This window comes from Triticum aestivum, chromosome 7B, assembly GCF_018294505.1.
Source record: "Triticum aestivum cultivar Chinese Spring chromosome 7B, IWGSC CS RefSeq v2.1, whole genome shotgun sequence".
Taxonomy (NCBI): Eukaryota; Viridiplantae; Streptophyta; class Magnoliopsida; order Poales; family Poaceae; genus Triticum; species Triticum aestivum.
In genome coordinates this window covers 657,998,515-658,020,705 of record NC_057813.1, presented here as the reverse complement: position 1 = coordinate 658,020,705, position 22,191 = coordinate 657,998,515, and positions in this window count along the sequence as shown.

The window sequence follows — 22,191 nt, the reverse complement described above, 5'->3', positions numbered from 1 at the left end:
ATACGGCAGACCGACCACCTCGTGGCCACAACAAAGAGCCATCTAGGCCCTCCATCAGGACCGTACCCCGGCATCGCTCGAAAAGTACGAAGCCACGGGGAAAGCGCCGGACTTGCGAGACATATCGGAGGACAAGGCAAGACAATCAAGATCAATCTATGGATCACGTGGGCGCCCCACGATGCGAGACGACTACCGTCGCGCCGGATACAGCAACCCCGGCCAGGCCGAACGCAGTAGACAAAGCTCTCGTGAGCTACGTCGCGATATTGCCCAGTATAGAGGCGCCGCACACCCACTATGCTTCGCAGATGAAGTAATGGATCATCAAATCCCTGAAGGGTTTAAACCCGTGAACATTGAATCCTATGATGGCACAACAGACCCCGCGGTTTGGATCGAAGATTATCTCCTTCATATCCACATGGCCCGCGATGACGATCTCCACGCCATCAAGTATCTCCCGCTCAAGCTTAAAGGACCAGCTCGGCATTGGCTTAACAGCTTGCCAGCAGAGTCAATTGGGTGTTGGGAGGACCTGGAAGCCGCATTCCTCGACAACTTCCAGGGCACATACGTGCGACCACCAGACGCCGATGACCTAAGCCACATAATTCAGCAGCCAGACGAATCGGCCAGACAGTTCTGGACACGGTTCTTAACAAAGAAAAAAATCAAATTGTCGACTGTCCGGATGCAGAGGCCCTCGCAGCCTTCAAACATAACATCCGCGACGAGTGTCTGGCCTGGCACCTAGGACAGGGAAAGCCGAAATCCATGGCAGCCCTCACATCACTCATGATCCGCTTCTGTGCGGGGGAAGACAGCTGGCTAGCCCGCAGTAACAACCTCAGCAAAAATTCTGGCAGGCTGGATACTAAGGACCGCAGTGGCAGGTCACGTCGAAACAAAAACAAACGCCGCATTAACGGTGATAACACTGAGGATACGGCAGTCAACGCTGGATTCAGAGGCTCTAAACCCGGTCAGCGGAAGAAGCCATTCAAAAGAACCACTCCGGGTCCGTCCAATCTGGACCGAATACTCGACCGCTCTTGCCAGATACATGGCACCCCTGAAAAGCCAGCTAATCACACTAAAAGGGATTGTTGGGTATTCAAGCAGGCAGGCAAGTTAATTGCCGAAAACAACGACAAGGGGCTGCATAGCAATGACGAGGAAGAGACCCGGCGCCGAACAGTAGAGGACAGAAGGGTTTCCCCCCACAAGTGCGGACGGTAAACATGATATACGCAACCCATATACCCAAGAGGGAGCGGAAGCGTGCACTTAGGGACGTATATGCGATGGAGCCAGTCGCCCCGAAGTTCAATCCATGGTCCTCTTGCCCGATCACTTTCAATCGAAGGGACCACCCCACTAGTATCCGCCATGGCGGATTCGCCGCATTGGTTTTAGACCCAATCGTCGATGGATTTCACCTCACTAGAGTCCTGATGGACGGTGGCAGCAGCCTGAACCTGCTTTATCAGGATACAGTGCACAAGATGGGCATAGACCCCTCAAGGATTAAACCTACAAAGACGACCTTCAAAGGCGTCATACCAGGTGTTGAGGCCAATTGTACAGGCTCAGTCACATTGGAAGTGGTCTTCGGATCCCCGGATAATTTCCGAAGCGAGGAGTTAATCTTTGACATAGTCCCATTCCGCAGTGGCTATCACGCTCTGCTCGGACGAACCGTGTTTGCAAAGTTCAACGCGGTGCCGCATTATGCATACCTTAAGCTCAAGATGCCAGGCCCTCGTGGAGTCATCACGGTCAACGGAAACAATGAACGCTCCCTCCGAACGGAGGAACACACAGCGGCTCTCGCGGCAGAAGTACAGAGCAGCCTCTTAAGGCAATTTTCGAGTCTGGCCATTAAACGACCAGACATGGCCAAATGTGCCCAGAGTAGCATACATCAAGACCACCTGGCACGTTCCGAGCACGCGTAGAAATGCAGCCCCAACCCCAGCCCTTGCATGATTGCAAGACCAGCTCTTCGCGTACATCATTACGCTCTGGAGATACCATGGGCATAGGGGGAGGGGCACGACCACGACAGGCCCAGAGTGCGGCTCAACCACACCAGGGGCTCCCAAGTGTGTTGCTCTTTTTCTTTTCCTTTTTTTCTATTTATCCACAGGACTCCGTTCACCAGAGAACCTGTCCGGCGGTGAATTTGCCGAACTCACGATGCAACAGCCAGGGAAGGATAAAGGCTACGACGAACACTCAGGTGGCCTCCATTATGAGTATTAAATATGTTAAATACACCATTCCGCAGCCTACCCCTGGAGGGGGACATGTCTAATAGTCCAATCCCTTGCTTACCGCACTATTTGTATCGTTCTGCACTCATGGCAGAATTCCTTGAATAAACAATGCATTACTCTTCGCTTATAATTGCATTCCTTTTTACACATATGTTCATTTATGACGTTTTGCATCTGTACACTTTGGTACGGCCGAATACACCAGGGGCTTATGTTCCCTGCATTATGGTGTGATAAGTCCGAACACTTTCACAAGTGCGGTAGCCCGAACTTATAGCACTATATGCATCGGCTCCGAATCATGTCTTGGGTCAATAGTTGGGTTTGCCCGGCTCCCATGTTTTGGTACCTTACATTCCGTTCTATCGGCTAAGGTAGCACTGGGAGAACCACTGCGATTGCGCCCCGGTTGAGCTAGGCGAGCGCCTTAGTGGAGAAAGCTAAAACTGACCATCATGATAAGGCGAGAGCTGGTCGCTGTTTGAGAGGTCTTTTCGAGTCCGTAAAGACTTATGCCGCTTAGAGCGAGGAACCGGCTGTGTCCGGCCCAGGCGTGGATAGCGCCCCGAACTCGGTCTTCCGAACACTAGGGGCTTCGCCAAAATTTAAAATTATAGAATTCTATGGCTAAGTGAGAGTGTTCAAGCATTATTAGTCCGGTTGCCTTGTTCGTTGTGTTGAGCGCCTCCCTAGATGGACCCAAAAATGGGAATATGAGCGCTCAAGTTTATCCCGAACACCCCAGCACTCGTGGCATGGGGGCTGAAGCCGACGACTTGCCATCTCTCAGATTTGATAAACGGCCACACAGAAGGTAATATTTTAAATTAATAAGTGTTGCTTAGCGCATATGAACAAAGTTTTCAGCGCACAGGATAACACATTGCGAGTCTACTCAAATATTACATCCTTGGTGCACTCATCCGCAATCTTGCGGGCACCCTTTAGGACACTCTTATAATACATTTCGGGCGTACGATACTCCTTGCCCGCCGGCGGCGCGTCCGTCAGAAGCTTCTCAGCATCTAGCCTGCCCCAGTGCACCTTTGCGCGGGCAAGGGCCCGACGGGCACCTTCAATACAGGCGGAGCGCTTGATGACTTCCACCCAGGGACACGCATCCACCAGCCGCCGCACCATGCCGAAGTAGCTCCCAGGCATGGCCTTTTTAGGCCACAACCGGACTATGAGGCCCTTCATGGCCTGCTCGGCTACCTTGTGGAGCTCGACCAGCTGCTTCAGCTGGTCGCTAAGGGGCACCGGATGTCCGGCCTCAGCATACTGAGACCAGAAGACCTTCTCCGTTGAGCTCCCCTCCTCGGCCCGGTAGAATGCGGCGGCATCGGACACGCTGCGAGGCAGATCTGCAAACGCTCCTGGAGAGCTCCGAATTCGGGTAAGTAACAGGTAATTCACATTCACATGCTTGCTTTGCATGAAAAATGCCTTACTCGCGCTATTTTCTTCACCGCCTCAATCTCCTGGAGGGCCTTATGGGCCTCGGCCTTAGCGGCTTTGGCACTCTCAAGAGCCGAGGCAAGCTCGGACTCTCGAGTCTTCGACTCGCGCTCCAAACTCTCATGCTTTTCCACGAGAGCTTGGAGCTCTTGCCGCACCTCCGCCACCCGCGCCTCCTGCTTCTCTCGCTCCACCCGTTCCGCGGCCGCATTATGTTCAGCCACGGACACGGCCTCCTTCAGGGTCGCCACCTCGTTCGTGGCCCCTGCAGTACCCACGTTATCCTCGTTATTTTTATTGCAACCAAAATCATTTTCTGTAAGGTACAAATTTAATACGGTGTTACTCAACTTCTTTGTCCTCGAGCTGCTTCTTGGCAAGGCCGAGCTCGTTCTCGGACCGCTCGAGGTTCTGCTTCAAAACATTGACCTCCGCAGTCAGTGCGGCAGAGGTCAGTAGCGCAGCCTGCAAACCCATATTGACATAATTTTTAGAACTCATGCGTATATCTTTTTAGATCCTCTGTCCGGCTTTTCTTTCCGAACACCGAACTGAGCATCAGGGGCTACTGTCTATGCGGTATTACATTAAATATTTTAAAACTTCTTACCTCAAAGCCTGTTAGAAGGCTGCTGCAGGCTTCGGTCAGCCCGCTCTTGGCGAGCTGAACCTTCTGAATCACCGCACTCATGATAGTGCGGTGTTCTTCCTTGATGGAAGCGCCGTCGAGCGCCTCCAACAAGTTGTCCGGCTCCTCCGGTTGGACGGAGGCCGCCGGTGTCACGGTCTTGCCCTTCTTACGAAGGGGCCGCCTGCCGGACTCCAGAACCACTGCAGGTTCCGGTGCGGAGTCCGGCGCAAAGTCCGGGAGGCTGCCTTGCGGCACCTCCGGAGCCTCCTCCTGATGGGTCCCCTCCTGGGATCCCACCTCGGCGTCGTCAGGGTCACGGGGAGTCGAGGCGGTCGGAATGGAATCCACATCCGACGGAGCCAAGGACCCACTCGATGAAGCGGGAAGATCATCCTCGGCCGGACTACAGGCAGTATACGGCATTAGAAGGACACTACGTGGCACAAAGAGTGTCACACCCTAGCTAGTCATGCATTAGAGTGTTGCATCATGTTTACTCTTTCATCAGAAACTTGAAATGGGGATGACAGAACCCCCAGTCCCCTCTGAAACCAACTAGGGTTACTAAAATAATTTTTCAATGAACCTGAAATGCCCTTCTAAAATGCCCATCATTTTTGCCTTGGTTCAGAACCTCTGCCAAAAGTGGTGTGCATTTTCCTAGGCCATCCTAGGGTTTTTGATTTAAATCATAAATATTTGAATTTGGGCATTTAAAACAATATAAAATATTTAAATCCTCAAATATCTCCAAACCAAAATGTTTCATGTTGGAAATAATCCAACTATGGGCCAGGAATAGTTTGGTGATTTTTGGAGTTGCCTAGGTATTTTATTTAATTCAACAAAGTTGCAGATATATTAAATAAAAACAGAAATAGAAAAAAAAAGGGAAAAACTTACCTGTGCGGCCCAGCCAGCTGGCCGGCCCAGCAAGCCAGCCCAGCCCACCACCGCTGTCGTCCTCCTGGCGCCAGTCGGCCAGGCGTGTGGCCGGCGCGCGCGCACGGCCGGAGCGCCACGCCACCAGCCCGTCTGCCTGCCTCCCTCGCCAGCGCGACGCCGCGGCACTTCTTCTCGGTGCCGCCCCGATCCCCTGGCCTTATCCCTCTCTCTCTCCCGTGCTGCTCCCTCTCTCTCTCTCTCACGGCCGAACACCACCGTCGCCGCCGTTCGCCATAGCCACCGTCTCCGACCACCCCTCGCTCCCCCGACTAGCTCAGGAGCTCCGCCTCGACTCCCTCTTCCTCCCCACCGCTCCACAGCTCCCCGGAAGCCCTGCATCGCCGCCACGTCGCCGTTCCCCTCTTCGGGCTCCGACCGTCGTCGCCGTCGAATTCACCGTCACCAGCGCGTCCCTGAGCCTGCTAACCATCCCTGCAGCTCCGCGGTGAGCCCCCGGATCGTTTCCCCCTCCTCCCCTGGTCTCTCCCGACCTCTAGGCCCTAGCCCCACCTTGGCCGAGAGATCCACGCCGCCGGCGATGTCGCCGTCGTGGCCACGGTCGCCGTAGCGCCCAACCGAGCACACCATCGTGCTCCCCACCTCACCAGGAGCACGCAGCACGCACCAACGCCTTCCCAAACCCCCTGCAACACTGATCCCGACCGCACCCGAACTCCGGCCACCGCAGCCGAGCTCGCCGCCGTCAACTCCGGCCACCCCGAGCCCAACCACCACCACCAATAGTCGCGGCTCAACCTCAGCAACACGTAGATGCCTTCCGCCGTCCATTTGGTTGCCGGAATGGCAAAAAGCACTCTCGCCGCCGTCTCGGACCTCGCCGGCGTCATGTCGCCGGTGGGGTTTGACTTGTCCGACCTGGGGTTTGACCCCCCAGGGTCACTGACGCGTGGGCCCTGTCGGCCAGGTGGTTAGGTTAGCGCTAACTACTGTTAGTCAACCCCCCCTGACACTGACAGTGGGCCCCAGCGCCACTAACCCTAATTAGGATTAATTTAATCCTGTTTAACCCCCCCTGTCACTGACGTGTGGGCCCCACACGTCAGGTTTGACCTCAGCCAGCCACAGTTGACCACTGACGTCATGCTGACGTCATGCTGGCGCAATAATTATATTTCTGGATTTAAATTAAATCAGGAAATTCCAGAATATTAATTAAACTTCAAAAATTCATAACTTTTATTCTGTAACTCCAAATTGGACAAGTTATATATGAAAAATGATCAGAAAAATCCAATCTATCCATCTGTACTATTTTCATGCATGATCAAACAAGTTAAATTGATGTTTTAAGCAGAACAAGAAAAGGCACTTTAAAAGGCCATATTTGAATTTGAAATTTGAATCCTTGATTCAAATTTGTTCAAACACTTCTGGTTTTAGTTGCATTAGCCCAACACACTCATATTGCCATGTTTCATGCATGCATCATATTGTTGCACATTGTTTGGTGATGCTTGTGTATCGATGTCCTTTGCGACAGGATCTGTCCCCGAGGAGTACCGTGATTACCCTAACGAAGAACCGTATCCGTGCATCGAACCATCAGGCAAGCAACCAACCATTTGATCATATCGATACAATCCCATGTTCTCGCTCCTGCTCTCTTTTACTGCATTAAGACAACGCGATTCAAACTGCTGTGTGCTACGGTAGTTGAACCCATTTCCTCTGCATGACCTGTCATTGCCACAATAACTAGATGAAACCCACTAGCATGTGTAGGAGTTGATTGAGCCATATGTATGTGTTGTTCCTACCTTGCTATGCCTGCTATGCTTAGAGTCGTGTCAGGTCTGGTTCATCGGGGTGATGGGCTGGAGTGGAATGATTATGTTGGTAATGAGAGTGGTGTGGTGAACATGATTTGGTGAAGGTATCGATGAGAGGCCATGTAGGAGTACATGGTGGGTTGTTTCATTGAAGCCGACCTTAAGCACTGAGATCTGTATGTGTGATTTAAGAATCAGCTACTACCATGCATTGGGCCCGAAACCAATGGACCCTCTCGGCTTCTTATTCACCCTAGATCTCCGTCCAGGAGTTGCAACTAGTTTCTGGTGTTTGTAGCCTACTGGAGGCCGTGGACAGCGCTGACCGTAGGGGTGGGCTGTGATGCGGTAGGTACGTGGCCGGGTGTACCGAATACCCGTTAGGTATCTCGGGAACCCTGTTCACATCGTTCGGGGCCGTATGGGAAACCTCGGCCGGACTCCCTGCGGATGGAACCTGAATAGGCGATAAACCTGGACTGGAGGCTTAGGTGATTAGGTAGGTCGTGGCCGACACCCACGTTGGGCTTCCGCTTGAAGGTTGCCAAGTACATGTCGTGTAAACGACGGTAAGTGGTGAGAGCGTGTATGAAGAAGTACACCCCTGCAGGGTTAACATGATCTATTCGAATAGCCGCGTCCGCGGTAAAGGACTACTTGGTTGCCTATACAGTTCATAGACAAGTAAATGGAAACTACTAAAAGCCTCAAGATAAGTGTGAGTGCCGAGGATGGCTCTTCCGTAGGAAGACGGAGGTGGATCCTCGGTAGTGTATTGAAGTGGTGAGTAGTGGACTCGTGTGCGCAAAACCATTTTAGTTGGAGTATCGTAGAATAGCCTAGCCAAGAGTCAAAGCTGGCTTGCTGCAATAACTCCACCAACCCTTCTTGATACTATGCATGTATGTAGGATCTGATGTAAGTCTTGCTGAGTACCTTTGTACTCATGTTGCTATAATCTACATTTTTACAGAAGACGCTGCAACCCCTTCTGATGGGTTCTATGTAGACGTTGACATCAACGAGTAGGCTAAAGACCCAGGTGGTGACCCTGAGCTTGTGAAGGACCACGTAGTATAGCTAGGCTTTCCAAGCCTCTTTTATTTTACTAGTTGTCTGTACTCAGACAAGTTACTTCCGCTGCTGGCTTGTATGACTGTATGACTTGTATGTGGGGTCGTGAGACCCGTACCTTTGTGTATGTTATGTATGGCTCACTGAGCCTTAAATAAAGTACTTGTGTCATAGAGTCATGTTGTGATGCTTCGTTGTATTTGCACATATCGAGCATATTGTGTGTATGATTGAAATGCTTGGTATGTGTGGGATCTGACTATCTAGTTGTTTATCTTTAGTAGCCTCTCTTACCGGGAAATGTCTCCTAGTGTTACCGCTGAGCCATGGTAGCTTGCTACTGCTCTGGAACACTTAGGCTGGCTGGCATGTGTCCTTCTTCGTTCCTGTGTCTGTCCCTTCGGGGAAATGTCACGCTTTGAGTACCGGAGTCCTGTTAGCCCGCTACAGCCCGGTTTACCGGAGTCCTGCTAGCCCAATGCTACAGCCCGGACCCACTTGCTGATGACCGACACGTTCGAAGCTGGGTCATGGATGCCTGTCCCTGTAAGTCTGTGCCACTTTGGGTTTACGACTAGTCATGTCAGCCCGGGCTCTTTATCATATGGATGCTAGCGACACTATCATATACGTGAGCCAAAAGGCGCAAACGGTCCCGGGAAAAGGTAAGACGACACCCGTGGGGATACCGTGCGTGAGGCCGCAAAGTGATATGAGGTGTTACCAGCTAGATCGATGTGACATCGAGTCGGGGTTCTGACAGCGTTGGCATCAGAGCCGGACTGCCTGTAGGTTCTCCAAGCCAAACTGGTCGATGTTGAGTCTAGAAATTCTTTAGCTATATGTAGGGGAATTGTTTGTGGGTTGGAATGTAAGGCTCTTTTTACTCCTTATACCTTATGACTTTCTGATCTGAGTCAGTCCATTCTTCCACCGGGGATAAGGAATTAGGATCTATTCTTTCTATCAGGATCACGTGTTACTAATCAGTAGTACCTTATAAGTTTGATGGTTACAAGCCTAGTTCAGTTCTACTACCACATTATGTAGCCAGAATGGTTCAGAACTTTGATATGATGATGTTGAGTGTGTACGAAATCCTTTGTCAAATGGCTCAAAATCCTTTTTGAGCATTTACAGCTGTTATGCTGCCGAAATTTTGCTAGAAATTCTAATGCCTTTGCATTATAATTGTGCTTTCAGATGGCCACTCGCGACCTCAATCAAGTGGTTCGCCTGACTCGATGCCTAGATGTACCCGGCCATACTGCTAAGTTGGTCAGAGTAATGACTGAGGCTGGATACCGCTGGTATCCTGAGTACACGGTCGAAGAGCAATTCCGGGATTTTAATCAAAGCCAGTATCTCTGCACTGTCAGGATATTTCCATCTTATCCTGGATCCACCGAGCCTCTTCACTGCTCCTATGGACTCGGGGTTACTATTGAGATGGCTGTGCAGGACGCCGCCTACTCTATGATGACCATTATGCGAGTCAGATCTGGTCTATTTCGGGACTCTGACTTCCGGTATATGCCAGGATCACTTCCGGGAGCACAAGGGTATCTCCAGGCTATCTATGCTGACTCCACTCAGGAGGATTCACGGACTCGCACCACTGCTGAGATGCTCGAGGATAAGGACCGTGAAAATCGGGCCTTAAGGTTAGAGCTCTTCAATACCCGTGCTGACCACTGGGCCACTTTGACTCGGTTCGCACCGGCGGTGCAAGCTGGATTCTCAGATATGCGCGATCTCTATCCTGTGAGATCTGCTCTGCCGGAGGTGATGGTTTGGCGTGATGTAGGAGGCATCACCCCACCTCGCGGTCCCCGCAGGCCACCGTTTGTTGGTCCAAGGCCTCATCCTAGCCCCTATGGTCCACAAGCTCCGCGAGACCGTCTGTTTCCGGATGATCATGTTGAACTTCCAGGCTATGGAGGTGACTTCTACGAGGACTACTACGGATCGGTCTGAGTTAGTGGTAGTAACACTGGTTCGCACTAGCTATGTCATCTATCGTCCTGCGTGACTCGTGGGATATGACCTAGTATGTACTCCTTCCGGAGGTGTAGAAAAATAATGTATAGGAGCTTGAAATGCCTCCGATGAGATGTAATCCTCTTTTCACCGTATTAGTACTTTGTTTGGTCTTGTACTAAACCCTGTATGGTGTGTATGACGATGGAATAAAAGAAGCAGTTTCTGTATCTACCATGTCATACGGATGATCATCTTGCATTCTGAGTTATTCCTTACATTCTATATCCTATGTCGGAATCTTATCGTTCTGACTAGATCATTGTCTTGTTTACCTAGGATGGTCAACACGCGCGCTAACCCTGCTTCCCAAGAGCAGGCCGAAGGCAGTGAAGCCAGGAATGAAAATCTGCCTCATCCTCCTTCACTAGCCGAGGTGATGATGGAAGCTGAGAGAAACAAGCGGGAGACAAACCGTTTGTTGGAGCGTATTGAATAGAATACAGCACACCATCAAAGGGCTAACGTGGTGTCACTCAGTGATTTTATCAAATTGCATCCACCCACGTTCCACCACTCCGTCGAGCCTCTCGACGCTGATGACTGGCTTCGCAGTATCTCTCACAAACTGCGTTCCGCGCTGGTAGCGGAGGCTGACAAGGTCACCTTTGCTGCATATCATCTTGAAGGCCCCGCCAGTCTATGGTGGGAGAATTATGGAGCTATGCGCCCAGCGGGCCATGTCACAACTTGGGCTGAATTCAGCGAGGCTTTCCGTGAACATCACATTCCAGAGGGTCTCATGGACCGCAAACGTGAAGAATTTTGCAGTTTCACCCAAGGCCGACTTTCCGTGGATGCCTATAGCAGAGAGTTCGGTAATCTCGCCCGATATGCAACTGAGGAAGTGTCTACTGACGCCAAGAAGCAAGCAAGGTTCCGTAAGGGCCTTAGTCCTGAGCTTCGCCGCGACCTCCGTCTGCATGAGTGCACATCTTTTTCGAAACTTGTCAACAAAGCCATCAGTGCTGAAACTGGTCAGACTGACTATGACGCAACACGCAAGCATGGACGTGACATGGGTTCCTCGTCCGGTGCTGGTCCTCAGAAGCGCCGCGTGTGGGTACCCAACACCGCCCTGCCACCCAGGTTCACACCGAGGCCATCTTTCCAGGCGCCTCGCCCCGTTCAACAGTCTGCTCCAGCCAAGCCCTATGGGGGTCCAACCAATAATGTTCCTCCACGTACCAGTTCCGTGACTTGTTTCAAGTGTGGGGAATCTGGTCACTATATGCGTGAGTGTCCCCAGACCAACCCCAATCAATCTGCTAAAGCTGTTGGCCGTGGCAAGCCGACAGGGAAAGTGTTTCATGCTAAACCGGTCACCGCTTCACGTGGCCATGTCAACTGTGTCTCTGCCGAAGAAGCTCAAGAGGATCCCAACGTCGTTCTCGGTACGCTTCTTGTTAATTGCCACCCGGCATCTGTCCTTTTCGATACAGGAGCCTCTCATTCTTTTATATCTGAAAATTATGCTCGTTTGCATAACGTTGCATTCTGTGACTTGCCATCCACTATGGAAATCTCTACCCCTGGGTCTAGATGGCAGACCTCTAGGGTAAGTTATGGAAATGAAATCCAAGTCGACAGACTTGTTTTCCTTGCGTCTTTGATAGCCCTTAAATCTTCAGATATTAATATCATTCTGGGTATGGACTGGATGTCAGCTCATCATGCCCAAATTGATTGCTTCTCTAGGATTGTTCAACTCACCCATCCTTCGGGGAAGATAGTCCATGTCTTGACCCGAATAGCCAAGCGACAATTATATTCTCTTAACGCCAGCCCTTTGCCAGACCTTGAGGACGTTCCGGTAGTCCGTGACTTCCCGGATGTCTTCCCAGAGGAATTGCCAGGTGTTCCACCTGACAGGGATGTTGAGTTCGTAATAGACCTCATTCCAGGAACCGTTCCGATTGCTAGAAGACCCTACAAGATGGCACCTCTAGAACTAGCCGAGCTTAAGAAACAACTCGATGAGTCCTTGAAAAAGGGTTTCATCCGCCCTAGCTCATCTCCGTGGGCTTGCCCCGTCCTATTCGTCAAGAAGAAGGATGGTACGGACCGGATGGTTGTAGATTACCGACCTATCAACTTGGTCACAATCAAGAACAAATACCCGCTTCCCAGGATCAACGACCTGTATGATCAGCTCGCTGGATCCTCAGTCTTCTCCAAGATGGATTTGAGGTTGGGCTACCATCAAATCAAAATCAGAAACGGGGACATTCCTAAAACGGCCTTTGTTACTCGTTATGGCCAATACGAGTACACCGTCATGTCCTTCGGTTTAACCAACGCTCCAGCCACCTTTTCTCGGTTAATGAACTCAATCTTCATGGAGTATTTGGATAAATTCGTCGTAGTTTATCTCGATGATATACTCATCTACTCCAAGAACGAGGAAGAACATGCCGAACATCTAAGGCTAGTGTTGAAGAAACTTCGAGAGCATCGCCTTTATGCCAAATTCTCTAAATGTGAATTCTGGTTGTCAGAAGTGACCTATCTGGGTCATGTAATATCTAGTAAAGGTATTGCTGTTAACCCTGAGCGAGTTCAAGCCGTCCTTAACTGGACTCCACCCGAATCGGTCAAGCAAGTTCGGAGTTTTCTAGGCTTAGCGAGCTATTGTCGTCGCTTTGTCGAGAACTTCTCCAAGGTTGCCAAACCTCTAACCGAACTCCTCAAGAAAGATAAGAAGTTCGAATGGACTCCACAATGTGAGCACAGCTTTCAGGAACTGAAAAGACGCCTGACTTCTGCTCCCGTGCTGGTACCGCCAGACTTCTCCAAGGACTTTGTTATCTACTGCGACGCCTCGCGACAAGGACTAGGTTGCATTCTCATGCAAGATCGACACGTAATTTCTTACGCTTCACGGCAATTGCACCCACATGAGGAGAATTATCCTACTCATGATCTAGAGCTTGCAGCCGTAGTCTATGCACTTAAGACCTGGCGACATTACCTCCTCGGTAATCATTGCGAAATATTCACTGATCACCAAAGTCTGAAGTATATTTTCACCCAACCGGATTTGAATCTCAGGCAGAGACGTTGGGTTGAATTGATCACTGACTTCGACTTAGGAATAACCTACACCCCAGGGAAAGCCAACGTCATGGCTGATGCGCTAAGTCGTAAATCTTATTGTAACAACCTGATGTTACAACAAAGTCAACCGCTTCTCCATGAGGAATTTCGGAAGCTTAACCTTCACATTGTTCCTCAAGGTTTTCTCTCCACCTTGGTGGCAAAACCTACCCTTACGGATCAAATTATCAAAGCACAGAAGGTAGATCCGGGAATCTCCCGCATCAAGAGGAACATTCAGAAAGGAATTGCGGATTGTTTCTCCATTAATGATCAAGGAGTCGTATACTTCGGGGATCGACTAGTAGTTCCCAAAGTGCGCAACCTAAGGCGATTAATCCTTAAGGAAGCTCATGAATCTCCTCTCACTATTCATCCCGGTAGTACTAAGATGTATCAGGACCTACGCCAGAGGTTCTGGTGGACTAGGATGAAGAGAGAAATTGCTCACTATATTGCAAATTGCGACGTCTGTCGTCGTGTAAAAGCAGAGCATCAACGGCCTGCTGGCACCCTTCAACCCTTAGCTATTCCTGAATGGAAATGGGATAAAATTGGTATGGATTTCATTACCGGGTTTCCCAGGACCAAGAGAGGGAATAATGCTATTTTCGTCGTGGTCGATCGTCTTTCCAAAGTAGCCCACTTCTTACCTGTTCGTGAGAGTATAACCGCTAGTCAGCTGGCAGATTTGTACATCTCCCGAATAGTGTCTCTCCATGGTGTTCCTTTGGAAATTAACTCGGATCGAGGAAGTCTTTTCACCTCTCGATTTTGGGAAAGTTTCCAAAATGCTATGGGAACCCGTCTTTCCTTTAGCACCGCTTTCCACCCTCAGTCGAGTGGTCAAGTGGAACGCGTCAACCAAATTCTAGAAGACATGCTTCGAGCCTCTGTTATCTCATTCGGAATGGACTGGGAGAAGTGCCTTCCATTTGTCGAATTCGCTTACAACAACAGCTATCAATCTAGCTTGGGTAAAGCCCCTTTTGAAGTTCTCTATGGACGACGATGTCGAACACCCCTTAACTGGTCAGAGACCGGGGAAAGACAATTCTTTGGCCCGGATATGATTCAGGAAGCAGAAGAACAAGTTCGTATCGTTCGTGAAAAGTTGAAAACAGCCCAATCCCGTCAAAAGAGTCAATATGACCGAAAACATAAGGCTATGACTTTCGAGGTTGACGAGAAAGCTTATCTTCGGGTCACCCCTCTGAAGGGAACCCATCGTTTCGGTATCAAAGGCAAATTGGCTCCTCGTTACATTGGACCTTTTCGCATTCTCGCCAAACGAGGAGAAGTTGCCTACCAATTGGAACTACCTCCGCACCTCTCCAGGGTCCACGATGTCTTCCACGTTTCTCAACTTAGGCGTTGCTTCTCGGATCCTATCCGTGAAGTGGACCACGAAACGCTTGATCTCCAAGATAATCTTACATATCGAGAGTACCCCATTCGTATCCTCGACCAAGCCGATCGTACCACGTGACGTCATAATATCAAGTTTCTCAAGGTTCAATGGTCGCACCATTCTGAGGATGAAGCAACTTGGGAAAGGGAGGATCGTCTTCGACTTGAATATCCCGCCTTCTTCTCGGAGGAACCCAAATCTCGGGACGAGATTCTTTTGAGTGGGGGTGAGTTGTCACACCCTAGCTAGTCATGCATTAGAGTGTTGCATCATGTTTACTCTTTCATCAGAAACTTGAAATGGGGATGACAGAACCCCCAGTCCCCTCTGAAACCAACTAGGGTTACTAAAATAATTTTTCAATGAACCTGAAATGCCCTTCTAAAATGCCCATCATTTTTGCCTTGGTTCAGAACCTCTGCCAAAAGTGGTGCACATTTTCCTAGGCCATCCTAGGGTTTTTGATTTAAATCATAAATATTTGAATTTGGGCATTTAAAATAATATAAAATATTTAAATGCTCAAATATCTCCAAACCAAAATGTTTCATGTTGGAAATAATCCAACTATGGGCCAGGAATAGTTTGGTGATTTTTGGAGTTGCCTAGGTATTTTATTTAATTCAACAAAGTTGCAGATATATTAAATAAAAACAGAAACAGAAAAAAAAAGGGAAAAACTTACCTGTGCGGCCCAGCCAGCTGGCCGGCCCAGCAAGCCAGCCCAGCCCACCACCGCCGTCGTCCTCCTGGCGCCAGTCGGCCAGGCGTGTGGCCGGCGCGCGCGCACGGCCGGAGCGCCACGCCACCAGCCCGTCTGCATGCCTCCCTCGCCAGCGCGACGCCGCGGCGCTTCTTCTCGGTGCCGCCCCGATCCCCTGGCCTTATCCCTCTCTCTCTCCCGTGCTGCTCCCTCTCTCTCTCTCTCACGGCCGAACACCACCGTCGCCGCCGTTCGCCATAGCCACCGTCTCCAACCACCCCTCGCTCCCCCGACTAGCTCAGGAGCTCCGCCTCGACTCCCTCTTCCTCCCCACCGCTCCACAGCTCCCCGGAAGCCCTGCATCGCCGCCACGTCGCCGTTCCCCTCTTCGGGCTCCGACCGTCGTCGCCGTCGAATTCACCGTCACCAGCGCGTCCCCGAGCCCGCTAACCATCCCTGCAGCTCCGCGGTGAGCCCCCGGATCGTTTCCCCCTCCTCCCCTGGTCTCTCCCGACCTCTAGGCCCTAGCCCCACCTTGGCCGAGAGCTCCACGCCGCCGGCGATGTCGCCGTCGTGGCCACGGTCGCCGTAGCGCCCAACCGAGCACACCATCGTGCTCCCCACCTCACCAGGAGCACGCAGCACGCACCAACGCCTTCCCAAACCCCCTGCAACACTGATCCCGACCGCACCCGAACTCCGGCCGCCGCAGCCGAGCTCGCCGCCGTCAACTCCGGCCACCCCGAGCCCAACCACCACCACCAATAGTCGCGGCTCAACCTCAGCAACACGTAGATGCCTTCCGCCGTCCATTTGGTTGCCGGAATGGCAAAAAGCACTCTCGCCGCCGTCTCGGACCTCGCCGGCGTCATGTCGCCGGTGGGGTTTGACTTGTCCGACCTGGGGTTTGACCCCCCAGGGTCACTGACGCGTGGGCCCTGTCGGCCAGGTGGTTAGGTTAGCGCTAACTACTGTTAGTCAACCCCCCCTCCCCTGACACTGACAGTGGGCCCCAGCGCCACTAACCCTAATTAGGATTAATTTAATCCTGTTTAACCCCCCTGTCACTGACGTGTGGGCCCCACACGTCAGGTTTGACCTCAGCCAGCCACAGTTGACCACTGACGTCATGCTGACGTCATGCTGGCGCAATAATTATATTTCTGGATTTAATTTAAATCAGGAAATTCCAGAATATTAATTAAACTTCAAAAATTCATAACTTTTATTCTGTAACTCCAAATTGGACAAATTATATATGAAAAATGATCAGAAAACTCCATCTGTACTATTTTCATGCATGATTAAACAAGTTAAATTGATGTTTTAAGCAGAACAAGAAAAGGCACTTTAAAAGGCCATATTTGAATTTGAAATTTGAATCCTTGATTCAAATTTGTTCAAACACTTCTGGTTTTAGTTGCATTAGCCCAACACACTCATATTGCCATGTTTCATGCATGCATCATATTGTTGCACATTGTTTGGTGATGCTTGTGTATCGATGTCCTTTGCGACAGGATCTGTCCCCGAGGAGTACCGTGATTACCCTAACGAAGAACCGTATCCGTGCATCGAACCATCAGGCAAGCAACCAACCATTTGATCATATCGATACAATCCCATGTTCTCGCTCCTGCTCTCTTTTACTGCATTAAGACAACGCGATTCAAACTGCTGTGTGCTACGGTAGTTGAACCCATTTCCTCTGCATGACCTGTCATTGCCATAGTAACTAGATGAAACCCACTAGCATGTGTAGGAGTTGATTGAGCCATATGTATGTGTTGTTCCTACCTTGCTATGCCTGCTATGCTTAGAGTCGTGTCAGGTCTGGTTCATCGGGGTGATGGGCTGGAGTGGAATGATTATGTTGGTAATGAGAGTGGTGTGGTGAACATGATTTGGTAAAGGTATCGATGAGAGGCCATGTAGGAGTACATGGTGGGTTATTTCATTGAAGCCGACCTTAAGCACTGAGATCTGTATGTGTGATTTAAGAATCAGCTACTACCATGCATTGGGCCCGAAACCAATGGACCCTCTCGGCTTCTTATTCACCCTAGATCTCCGTCCAGGAGTTGCAACTAGTTTCTGGTGTTTGTAGCCTACTGGAGGCCGTGGACAGCGCTGACCGTAGGGGTGGGCTGTGATGCGGTAGGTACGTGGCCGGGTGTACCGAATACCCGTTAGGTATCTCGGGAACCCTGTTCACATCGTTCGGGGCCGTATGGGAAACCTCGGCCGGACTCCCTGCGGATGGAACCTGAATAGGCGATAAACCTGGACTGGAGGCTTAGGTGATTAGGTAGGTCGTGGCCGACACCCATGTTGGGCTTCCGCTTGAAGGTTGCCGAGTACATGTCGTGTAAACGACGGTAAGTGGTGAGAGCATGTATGAAGAAGTACACCCCTGCAGGGTTAACATGATCTATTCGAATAGCCGCGTCCGCGGTAAAGGACTACTTGGTTGCCTATACAGTTCATAGACAAGTAAATGGAAACTACTAAAAGCCTCAAGATAAGTGTGAGTGCCGAGGATGGCTCTTCCGTAGGAAGACGGAGGTGGATCCTCGGTAGTGTATTGAAGTGGTGAGTAGTGGACTCGTGTGCGCAAAACCATTTCAGTTGGAGTATCGTAGAATAGCCTAGCCAAGAGTCAAAGCTGGCTTGCTGCAATAACTCCACCAACCCTTCTTGATACTATGCATGTATGTAGGATCTGATGTAAGTCTTGCTGAGTACCTTTGTACTCATGTTGCTATAATCTACATTTTTACAGAAGACGCTGCAACCCCTTCTGATGGGTTCTATGTAGACGTTGACATCAACGAGTAGGCTAAAGACCCAGGTGGTGACCCTGAGCTTGTGATGGACCACGTAGTATAGCTAGGCTTTCCAAGCCTCTTTTATTTTACTAGTTGTCTGTACTCAGACAAGTTACTTCCGCTGCTGGCTTGTATGACTGTATGACTTGTATGTTGGGTCGTGAGACCCGTACCTTTGTGTATGTATGTATGGCTCCCTGAGCCTTAAATAAAGTACCTGTGTCATAGAGTCATGTTGTGATGCTTCGTTGTATTTGCACATATCGAGCATACTGTGTGTATGATTGAAATGCTTGGTATGTGTGGGATCTGACTATCTAGTTGTTTATCTTTAGTAGCCTCTCTTACCGGGAAATGTCTCCTAGTGTTACCGCTGAGCCATGGTAGCTTGCTACTGCTTTGGAACACTTAGGCTGGCCGGCATGTGTCCTTCTTCGTTCCTGTGTCTGTCCCTTCGGGGAAATGTCACGCTTTGAGTACCGGAGTCCTGTTAGCCCGCTACAGCCCGGTTTACCGGAGTCCTGCTAGCCCAGTGCTACAGCCCGGACCCACTTGCTGATGACCGACACGTTCGAAGCTGGGTCATGGATGCCTGTCCCTGTAAGTCTGTGCCACTTTGGGTTTACGACTAGTCATGTCAGCCCGGGCTCTTTATCATATGGATGCTAGCGACACTATCATATACGTGAGCCAAAAGGCGCAAACGGTCCCGGGAAAAGGTAAGACGACACCCGTGGGGATACCGTGCGTGAGGCCGCAAAGTGATATGAGGTGTTACCAGCTAGATCGATGTGACATCGAGTCGGGGTCCTGACAAAGAGAAACTATAAATCATTCAGGAGTCCGGATACTTACGATCTTGCCAAGGGCTTGGCCCTTGAGGGCCACTCCCCGTCGCCGTCACCGGCGTTGGCGGAACAGTCCGGAGGAAGGGTCCTTCCCTTCTTGGACCCTTCGGCCTCCCCCGTTGGGGAAGCCTTCCTCTTCCTCTCTCCCCCCACTGGGGGAGAGTCCTCTTTCTCCTCCTCGTCTTCGGAGGAGGAGTCTGCCTCGGAGCCATCGGACGATGAGTCCGATACCACCTGGCGCCGGGAACTCCTTCGGGTTCCCGTGGCCTTCTTCTTGGCTTTCTTCTCCGGCACCACATAAAGTGCCGGGACTAGCAGCCCCGTTAAACGGGTATCCGCTGGGTCTTCGAGGAGGGGAGCCGGACAGTTAACCTCTCCGGACGTCCTCTGCCAGTCCTGTTAAAGGCATTGGGAATTTTAAACCCCGCATAGAGTCAAACTATGAAAGAAATGAATGTCCCATAAGGGATAGCATAGCTTACCGCGCCGGCCGGGCGTTGTGTGCTAAATCCGTGATCTTCAGTCGTGGATGCGGGGGCTTCTATGCCCTTGAACAACACCCTCCAGGCAGCTTCGTATGTTGTGTCGAAGAGCCCGCTAAGGGTCCGGTGCTGTGCCGGATCAAACTCCCACAAATTGAAAGCCCGTTGTTGGCAGGGGAGAATCCGGCGGACGAGCATGACCTGGATCACGTTGACAAGCTTAAGCTTCTTGTTCACCAAGGTCTAAAGACAGGACTGGAGTCCAGTCAGCTCCTCCGAACTGCCCCATAACAAGCCCTTCTCTTTCCAGGAGGTGAGCTGCATGGGGGAACCAGATCTGAACTCGGGGGATGCTGCCCATTTAAGGTCGCGCGGCTCGGTGATGTAGAACCACCCCGATTGCCACCCTTTGATGGTTTCCACGAAGGCGCCCTCGAGCCAGAGGACGTTGGGCATTTTGCCCACCATGGCGCCTCCGCACTCCGCTTGGACGCCCTTCACTACCTTCGGTTTTTAGCCACAAGCCGAAGTGGGGCTGGATGCAGAGGAAGGCCTCGCACACGACGATAAACGCTGAGATCTTGAGGACGAAGTTTGGCGCCAGATCGTGGAAGTCCAGGTCGTAGTAGTACATGAGCCCCCGGATGAAGGGATGAAGTGGGAAGCCCAGTCCGCGGAAGAAGTGGGGAAGGAATACGACCCTCTCATGGGGCCTGGGGGTGGGGATGAGCTGCCCCTTGTCGGGCAGCCGGTGCGCGATATCGCTGGACAGGTATCCGGCGCCGCGCAGTTTTTCGATGTGCCCCTCCATAACGGAGGAGGCCATCCACTCGCCTCCCGCTCCGTACATGGCTGGAGAAGGTTGAGACGAGATGTGCGGACTTGGGCGCTGGAGCTCGAGTGCGCGGAGATGGATAAGCAAAGGAGGAAGAAGGCATAGGTAAAAAAGGTGGATCCTTATCCCCTTATATATGGGCAGACAAAGACTATGCGTCCCCACCGGCCTGGTAAAACTCGCCTATCTCCTAAGTGCCACAATCAAAGACGCGGTTGGGTTACCCACGTCCGTATTGAAGGGAATCCCGGAATAAGGGGAACACGATCTCTGCTTCGACAAGACGTGCCAAGGAAACCGCTTCGCTAAACGCGCTGAGGTGGTATAATAAAAACGATTCAAGTAAAGGTTTGGTAGTGGTGTGATGACACGCCCCAAAATACGTCAGCAGATTGAACCTGTGTACATATTATTCTCTCTACGGTGGTATGTGGAATTTATTTTGTAGAGCCGGACACTATCCTAGTGTTCATAATATTCTATGAATTAATTCGGAGGAGGAACCCGCCTTGCAATGCCGAACAATATGCGCGCCGGACTCATCGTCATTGAAGCCTGATTCAGGGGCTACTGAGGGAGTCCTGGACTAGGGGGTGTCCGGATAGCTGGACTATCATCATCGGCCGGACTCCAAGACTATGAACATACAAGATTGAAGACTTCGTCCCGTGTCCGGATGGGACTTTCCTTGGCGTGGAAGGCAAGCTTGGCGATACGGATATGTAGATCTCCTACCATTGTAACCGACTTTGTGTAACACTAGCCCTCTCCGGTGTCTATATAAACCGGAGGGTTTTAGTCCGTAGGACGGACAACCATTACAACAATCATACCATAGGCTAGCTTCTAGGGTTTAGCCTCGTTGATCTCGTGGTAGATCTACTCTTGTACTACCCATATCATCAATATCAATCAAGCAGGAATAGGGTTTTACCTCCATCGAGAGGGCCCGAACCTGGGTAAAAACATTGTGTCACTTGTCTCCTGTTACCATCCGCCTAGACGCACAGTTCGGGACCCCCTACCCGAGATCCGCCGGTTTTGACACCGACAGCGTTCCCATCACACACAATATTAAAAAAATTATCGTTTGGCGTTATTGAATGCATCACATATGGTGCATAGAAGAAACTGTGTGGCAAAGACTATCCATCACACACAGTTTTTATGCGGCAAAAGTTTGCACAAGGTGGCTTAACGCAAACAGTTTTGAAGAGAATGTCGTCTGTGATTGTTCATCGATCCAATACGATTTATTCCTAGAAACTATGTGCATTGCCTTAGGTCATTGCCCACGATATTTTCTCAATAATCGTTTGCAATAGCAAAAACCAATTAGCAGGCTAATTCGCCATTAGTAGGCTAATTGCCCTATTATTAATAATCCATTTCTTAATCTAATTGACATTCATATTAAACATATAATATATTTCATTCCCAAATTAAGGAAGCAGGATTTCATAATTGAAATACATCAGAGTACAACATGATAGCTTCAGCACTCCGCTACCCCATTACACAACTGCACCAGCACCGAGTTTCGCATGACCTTTTGAAATTAGCATCACAGACGGTATATAGACAGATGCATCTTATCGGGAAAACTGCTGAAGCAGAAAGCGAATATTGAGCCTTCATTGATGTTGAAGGTCTTTGCAACTTTAGGCCAGTGCCTGTGGATGATTGACCGTCCATCCTTCGTCCTCTTTAGGAACACTTCAATATAGAACTGTGGGTGTTGTATGAATACCTTCCTCGCCTCATGTCC